This window comes from Orycteropus afer, unplaced genomic scaffold, assembly GCF_000298275.1.
Source record: "Orycteropus afer afer isolate SDZICR_OR568_19922 unplaced genomic scaffold, OryAfe1.0 scaffold00270, whole genome shotgun sequence".
Taxonomy (NCBI): domain Eukaryota; kingdom Metazoa; phylum Chordata; class Mammalia; order Tubulidentata; family Orycteropodidae; genus Orycteropus; species Orycteropus afer.
The window spans coordinates 3901744-3910657 of NW_006921857.1; the positions used below are offsets into that span (position 1 = coordinate 3901744).

The 8914-nt window shown below is 35.0% G+C and overlaps 1 non-coding gene across 1 annotated transcript; it reads right to left on the bottom strand.

Annotated features, from left to right (window-relative positions):
- Positions 1 to 1598: 1598 nt before the first annotated feature.
- LOC122150970 lies at positions 1599 to 1745 on the bottom strand. Its single transcript, XR_006163918.1, has one exon. It is a non-coding gene; the product is annotated as a U4 spliceosomal RNA (small nuclear RNA).
- Between the last annotated feature and the right edge of the window lie 7169 nt (positions 1746 to 8914).

The following is an 8914-nucleotide window of genomic DNA, read 5'->3' on the forward strand; positions in this document are numbered from 1 at the left end:
ACTCCCCACCTGTAAAAATGGAAATGACAGAGTTTGTCCTCAGACCTTGTCTTTTTTACTCTCTACACAAAATACCTCTTTGATTCTCCCATATTTGGTCACCATGAGTTGGAATTGGCTGAACAGAAACTAACAACAATATGATGATAACTCCCAAATTTACAATTCAATCCAGACCGTCTCCTGAATACATATCTAGCCTTTTTGGCATTCCCATTGATACTTAATAAGTATTTCAAATTTATTGTATATAAAACCTGATCCCCTCCCCAAACCTGACAAGTGTCAAAATCTTCCCAGTCAAAATTAATGGTAACGGTCTCCTTTTTATTTTTCAATTAAAACTTTGAAGTAATCCTTTACTCCTCTCTCTTATATCTCACATCATGTCTGTTAACAAATCCTACATTTTAAATATATTCAGAATCTCACTTCATCTTACTGTATCTATCACTTCCACCTTTTGAAAAGTCACTATCATCTGTTGGCTGGTATTTTGCAATAGTTTACTAACAGGTGTCACTATGTCCACACACTTGCTCACATATTGCCCAGTCTAGTCTCAACTCATCAGCAAAATCATGTCAATCTTTCCCTCAGAACTTTCCATTGGGTACCCATCTCATCATGGTCAAAGCCATCATACTTGTAGAACCCTACGAAGCTCTCTACATCCTGGACTGTTTAGTTATGCCTTTGGTGGGAGCTTACTAATAGATTTTCTGATTTCAAATTTAATGACTTGGTACAACTAAACAAATAAGAAAACTACATCTCCCAATATGTGCATTTGCATATTTACATGTTTTCAAAAATAAAGGGAAAATACATAATGTTAGGGAATAAGATATTAAAATAATTTTCACAAGTTACAGATGTCCTGATAACTTATAAGTGGTGAAACTATATAAGGTCATCTCTAATGAGTGAAAACATTTTTGATTTCACACTTCCCACATTTTGTACTGTTTATAAGACTTAAGATATTTTAAGATAGAAAAATATTAAATGTTAATTTATTTAATTATCAAAACTGAAAAAATATATCTCTATCCTGTTTGGTATTGGTAAGCTTTTTATTTGACACAAAAAAAGAGTCTTTGTAACCTTTTTAAGTTGATAGTTGAAAGACATAAGATTTTCATAATTCATAGAGTACACTATAAAGTCTGTTGATTTGGTTTCTAATAACTGTAAATAAATCTACCTTACATCTTCCTTTCTCTGCTTTTACAGTTCAGCTCAGGCTTCATGATATTTGACAAAGTCAGAGAGATATGAGTCATTTTCTAACAGATGATTATGGAGTTATATTTTCTTTACACATACTTTATAAAGTACATGTCAACAGAACTGTTTCAGTGCAACACCATGACAGTTTGTCTTTTGTGACTAAAAATGTTAGAAAGAAATGAAAATTTTAAATTGTTTATCTAGATACATAATCTGAACACCAACATGTATGTATACAATAATAATTGTTTATAGTGAGTCCTCCCACTACACTTTCTTTTACTTACATTTTGTCTTTAATCTTCACAAAAAGGGCTCTATAAGAATCTCATTTTACAGTCATAAGAAAGACTAAGAGAGAGAGATTATATAAGAGGCTCATAAAATACAAATAATCTTTCTAAGGTCATGACCACGAAGAATGGATTCAAATGTGTTTTGGATTGTATTACTAGCAATAATCAGGCCTCTGATAAATCTCAATGGCTACGATACTACCATTGCACAAAGCTGTTCTGAATTGTATTATAATTCCTACTTTTTACTTCATATCTTGTAGATGAAAAATGAGCTCTGGTGGTTAAAGCATTGGACTGCTAACCAAAAGGGTCAGTAGTTTGAACCCACCAGCTCCTCCAAGGAAGAAAGATGAGGCAGTTTGCTTCCATAAAGATTTACAACCCTGGAAACACTGTGGGGGTCGCAATGAGGCAGAATTGACTCAATGGCAGTTGGTTTGGTTTGGATCTTCTAGATGAGCTTAGATCTATAACTTTTAACTCACTGTTGACTGTTCTTTAGTCACTAGAGATGGACACAATGTATTAGAACTTCTTTTTTGTCAAAACCTACAAGAATTACCCGGCAGAGTAATGAAATGTGATATTTAAGCTCTAAGCTTTCCAAGATAGAAAGGGAAAATAAGCCCATTTGTTTTCAGTAACACTGAAGAAAGGAAAGTACTACTTTTCAGTGAAACAGGAAAGCAATACTTACAAAATGATAATCAAACCATGCGTTCATTCCTTTCTAAAGCAGCTTTTTCACTCTTCCATTATCTTCACCTCATTTCTTTTATATTTTGTTAAACTTGCTGTGTCTGTTTTGTTTACAGATTGATTCACTAAATACATTCAGTGAAATACCAGATTTTTCCTCCTAAAATAATATATATAGTAAAGATATTTTGGAAGTACAATGTTTTGTCTGTTAGAAATCTGTTGGGAAGGCTATCATGTCTTATACTTGAAAGTGTCTGTCAGATAGAATTGTATTACCCAATAAATCACATAAAATTGTGATCAACTGAAGATAACAAGGAAATATTTTAAGGAAGTAATTAAAAATGGAGACCATATGTGAAATATTTTAGCCTATATTTGTCTACTAAAGGGATAAAAAATCAAAATCTCATGGTCTCTACATATTTTAATTCAAACAAGATGATTACTTGATGCAATGCTAAGCATAGTTAGCGTGACTCTCTAACTTCATAACTAAGCAACATTTAACATTTAACAAATATTTAGTGAGTACCTACCATATGCTAGGAGCTCTGAATAATGCATAAACAAAATAGAGCTTGTCTTTGCCCTCACAGAACTTACCACTATCTCAGAGAGACAAGAATTAAAGAACAAAACACACAAATAAATATATAATTTAAAATGTGTTAGTATGAAGAAAAATAGCACAGTGAGATGAGAGTAAATGAAAAGAAGAAAATAGTTATATACATTTTATAGGTTTAAATACATAATTGATCTCTGAACAAAAAGAGGTCATTTTCAGAAATATATGAAGTTTTTGGCATTTTCAGAGGCCAAAAATTGCAACTTCTTTTTCCACTACAATGATAAGTCATAAAGAAGAAGACCTTCAACATATGTCTCTTCATCTTGTAAACCTAAAAGTATTGAGAAAATGCAAATCCTAAGCTGAAAGCATTCATATTCATTATGTGCACAAATAACAGTACCACCTTGCCTTCCATATCAGTAAGTTCACCTTTCTCAAAAGTTTTCTCTAAATCTCTGTGGAAGTAGATTGCCCAGTCTTCCTTCCGAGGAGTAACTGGTGAGTTAGAACTGCCAGCCTTCTGGTTAGCAGTCAAATGCCTTAGGCACTACACCAGCAGCACTCCTAAATATGGACATAAGGAGAATTTACATTTTTAACATAGTCTTTTATGTAACAGGTATTCATTTAATCCTCACAAGAACTCCATGATGTGTGTAATATTATGTTCACTTTATAGTTATTGAACTACATTTCAGAAAAGTTAAGATACAGTTTTCGGTTTTAGGTAAGTTGTTGTTAAGTGCCATCCAGTCAGCTCTGACTCATGGCAATGCTATGTACAACAGAACAAAACAGTACCTGTTCCTACGCCAACCTCACTATCCTTCCTATACCTGAGCCCATTGTTGCAGCCTCTGTGTCAATCCATCTCATTGAGGGCCTTTCCCTTTTTCATTGACCCTCCACTTTACTAAGCATGATATTCTTCTCCAGAGAATGGTCCCTTCGGACAACATGACCAAAGCAGGTGAGATGAAGTCTGGCCATTCTCGCTCACAAGGAGCATTCCAGCTACACTTATTCCAGGAAAGATTTCTTAATTCTTCTGGCAGTCCATGGTACTTTCAGTATTCTTCTCCAGCACCCCAACTCAAAAGCATCAACTCCTCTTTGGGCTTCCTTATTCATTGTCCAGCTTTCACATGCACATGAGGCTATTGAAAATATCATGTCTTAGGCATACTTTAATCTTCAAAGAGTTATCTTTGCTCTTCAGCACTTTTATTAAAGAGGTCTTTTGTAGTAGACATGCCTAGTACAATATGTTGTCTGATTTTTTCACTGCTGTTTCCATTGATGTTGACTGTTGAACCAAGTAATGTGAAATATTTGACAACTTCAATCTTTTCTCCATTTATTGTGATGTTGCTCATTGGTCCAGTTGTGGGGATTTTTGTTTTCTTTAAGTTGAGGTGTAATCTATACTGCAGATTGTAGTCTTTAATCATCATCAGTAAGTGTTTCAAGTCATCTTCACTTTTGACAAGCAAAGTCGTATCATTTGCATATCACACGTTGTAGGTAAGAATCGCACTAAAAAGAAGAAATAAAATAAGAAAAAACTAAACTCCCATTTCACAAGAAATGTAGTAATGAGCAGAAAGCCAAAGCATCAACTGGAGCAATTCACTGGGGACAGAAGACAAAAAGAAAGATGGAGAGACCAGATAGGATCCCACTTACTGGAATCTGGATACAAAGTGGAACATATGACTCTGGTCTGACCACTACATGTATCACATGTTCTGGAAATGATTACCAGTTCAAGGATCTATATGGGGCCTCTTCATTCCCATAGTCTTTTTCATGCAGAGGCTTAAAGAATGCTCCCCATTCCTCTAGGGTTACTGAATTGGGATGATACAAACTCAAGGCTATTTATGTTTATATCCCCTGTCATATGGAGAAAGCCTGTTTAGAGGAGGAGAGGATGAAAATAACAGAGCCAAGAGATCAAGAGAAAAGACATTTGAATACATGGCTTGAAGTCTGTCAATCATATACTTGACTCCTAGTTGTGCAAAAATAAATAAATAAATAAATAAATACCTTAATCTCTTTGTTCCTTAAGTCCTTCATTGGACTTAAGCTTGTGCCATTTTCAACTAAAAGACAATGTAAGAAGTTGGTGATTGAATGAATGACTGAACAAATGAGTGAGTGATTAAGAAAGAACTCTTTATCAGTTCTAGGACTGTGAAAGCATAGACAGAAATAAATAGTTGTCATCGAGTCAACTCTGTTTTATGGTGATGTTATGTACCACAGAACAAAGTATTACCTGGTCCTGCATTATCCTCACAATCACAGTCATGTTCAAGCCCATCATTGAGGCTAATGTGCCAATCCACCTCACTGAGTATCTCCCTTACCCTCATTGGCCCTTTACCTCATTAAACATGATGTCTTTTTCCAGTGATTGATTCCTTGTGATGACCTATCCAAAGCAGTCCAGTCAGACAATGTGTATTGTGGTCTACAAGGTTTCCATTGGGTGATTTTGGGGACTAAATCACCACGACTTCCTTCCTAGTCTGTCTTAATCCAGAAGCTACACTAAAACTTATTCACCATGGGTAATTCTGCTAGTATATGAAATACTGGTGGCACAGAATTATGCAAACCACCACAGTATGACAAACTGACCGATGGATGGTGGAAATTAGTTGTCATCAAGCCGACCCTGACTCATGGTGACCCTATGTCTTGAGTCCCTTTTTATAGGGCCATACCAAGCCTTCTAAATAAGCCAAATTTGATGATCAACAAAGTATAAGAATTCGCAGAAGACTATGATTCTTTTCTAAGTGTTAATAAGAGAACTTTGGCCTTAGTAACTGAGCAAATTTAGCCATAGTGAGTAACAGAACATGCATGATTTATTTTGTACACATATATATATATATTGGTATTTACTGCTTCATAATATTATGATAAAATAATGACTTATATATGGCAACACCATTCTCTGTATATAAGGAGTGTGTTGGCAATGACAGGTAAATTCATAATGACTGCCAATTTCCTGAGGATAAAAGGGTGTTTCTCAGACAAGTATTGAGGGGTTGTCATAAGGAAGAAAGAAATGTAATTACTCTGCTAAGCTCTCAGAGGCAGAACTAGGCAAAATGAATAAAAGTTACAGGAAGGAAAACTCAAATTCCATTAAAAGAATGACTCTCTAGCATTTCTCATCACTTAGAGTATTCAAAACAACATGTTCAACATTTCTTCCATTTGCCGGATATATTTAGAGAGGATTCTTGCCTTTTCCAAAAAGCACAGAGATGATCCCTGCACTCGCCTAGATGGCTTCTTTGATGCTTCCAACTTTAAGCTTCCATTACTCTATCCTCCTATGCATTTTCCAAGAAGATAGCACAGAGAAGATCCTTGCACTGGCCTAGATGGCTTCTTCAAGGCTTCCAACTTTAAGCTTCCATTACTCTATCCTCCTAGATCCATACACAAATCTGCAGTATGCAATCTATTTAATAGTAATAGAGTCATAAATCTCAATAATTAGAATTTATCCTACTATTTTATATTTGTATAAAGCACGCATAGCAGTAGGAAGAACTAGTATATTTCAAAGACAATGTTTTATAACTTTATTTTTAAAGAAACAAAATCAGACATGTAAAACCAAGAGCTAATAGCAAGAAAATTGATTTTGACACACAAAATGTATAACACAATAATTTCCTCTTTTAGGAAAGTTTCACTTGTGATAGAAAGAAAAAGTGGGAGCATGGAAAAATGCCTCCTGGAATATTACATTTTTCCAAAGATAACTTTAAATTTCAAAAATTTAATTAACCATGTAATTCTGATTTCAACTCAAGAGTCATGGAGGTTCATTTCAGTATAAACAAAACAACTTGAAGTCTTTCAAATATTGATGACAGAGAATAACACTATTAACTATGCTGAGCAGAAAACAGGAACCAAGTAAGGGAGAAAGATGTTTTATGGCACTGATCAAATTAAGAGTCTTTTATTTTTTCCTCCCAGAATCATCTTGAAGCTGAAACTTGGGAAAAGTTTCCTACTTTTGCACACAGAAATCTCCATTCAATCAACGCATGATTTGTTGTGTCTCTAAAACTTGTTTTCAGTCTAGATGTTTATAGAAAGAATTTACTCAGAGTGTAGATAAAGACAGAAAGGAGAGCATTTAGCTGCCCTAATGCCATTGCTCTGTTCACAGTGAGGATTGAGCCATTCTAATCCCCTTGGATTTTTTATCTAACAAAACAGCTTGGGCCCATCAGCAAATTGCAGTGGCATATGGTGCAGGTTTACCAGTAATCTGGCACATGATTAAGGCAAGGGGGATGTCATCCTTCAGCAAATACAGAAAATGTTGTAGAAGAATTTGATAGAGTTTTAAAAAGCCAAACTTACAAAATTATAATTATTAAATAATACAAAATATAAAACATTTTAATTTTGTCAAATTAATTTTTTTTTGATGTAGGGCAAAAAAGAAATGCCCAAAATGTTAAGAAGTGCTGTTGTTGTTAAATGCTGTGGAGTAGGTTCCAACTCATAGAGACCCTACATACAACAGAACAAAACACTGCACAGTTCTGCACCATCCTTACAGTCATTTCTGTGTTTGAGCCCATTTTTGCAGCCACTATGTCATTACAAAGAGCTCTGGTAGCATAGGGCCTAAGACACTTGACAACTAATGAGAAGGCTATTGGTTCAAACCCACTAGCCTCTCCTCAGAAGGAAGATAGGGCAATCAACTTCCATAGTGATACTGCCTCAGAAACCCTAGGAGGGGTTGCTATGAGTCAGGTCCGACTTGACAGCACACAACAACAACAACGTCCTTACATCTCATTGAGGATCTCCCTCCTTTTCACTGATGCTCTACTTTACTAAGCATGCTGTTTTCATTTTAAAACTGGTTTCCCGAGAACATGTTCAAAGTAAGTGACAGAAAGTCTCACCATCATATTCTAAGGAGCACTCTGGCTGTACTTCTTTCAAGATAGACTTGTTCATTGCTCTGGCAGTCCATAGTATATTCAATGTTCATTGCCAACACCATAATTCAAAGGGATAAATTCTTCTTAATTTTTCCTTATTCATTGTCCAGTTTTCACATGCATGTGAGGTGAATGAAAATACTATGGCTTAGTATTTTCTCAGCTGAGTTTTGGATTCCCACAGGACTATAAACTAGGACTGTTTCAATAATGACCAACTTTCCTCTTTCCTGGAAATCACTTTTTCATTGTACATAAAGTTACTCTAAGATCCTAGTGACAGAGGAAACAATTTGTGTATTTCAAAAAGAGGTATGATATGAAGACAGGTACTATGATAACAGATGCCTAACATAATCTCACTCAGTTTTTAAAATGGAGTGAATACCAAGAGACTCAGTCAAAAATCTACTGGAACTAATTGAGAGATTTTGTATAGTGGCAGGATACAAGATCAACATCCAAAAATCAGTTGGATTCCTCAACTCCAGAAAAGAGATTGCTGAAAAAGAAATAAGGAAATTAATACCATTTACAATAGGTACCAAAAAAATAAAATACTTGGGAATAAACCTTACCAGGGACACAAAAGACCTGTACAAAGAAAACTGTAAAAAACTACTTCAAGAAACCATGAGAGATGTACATAAATGGAAGAACAATCTATACTCATGAATAAGAAGATTGGACATTGTGAAAATTCAATTCTACCCAAAGCAATCTATATACTCAATGCAATTCCAATCCAGATGCCATCAACATTTTTTAAGGATATGGAAAAACCAATCATTAACTTTATATGGAAAGGAAAGAGAATTTGGATAAGCAAAGCACTATTGAAGAAGGAGAACAAAGTAAGAGGTCTCACACTGCCGAATCTCAAAACCTACTATACAATTACAGTAGTCAAAACTGCCTGGTATTGGTACAATGACAGACACATAGGCCAATGGAATAGAATTGAGAACCCAGAAATAGATCCATCGACCTATGGTCAGCTGATCTTTGACAAAGGGCCTAAATCCATTAAATGAGGAAGAGAATGTTTGTTTAATAAATGGTTCTGTCAAAACTGGATATCCATTTGCAGAAAAATG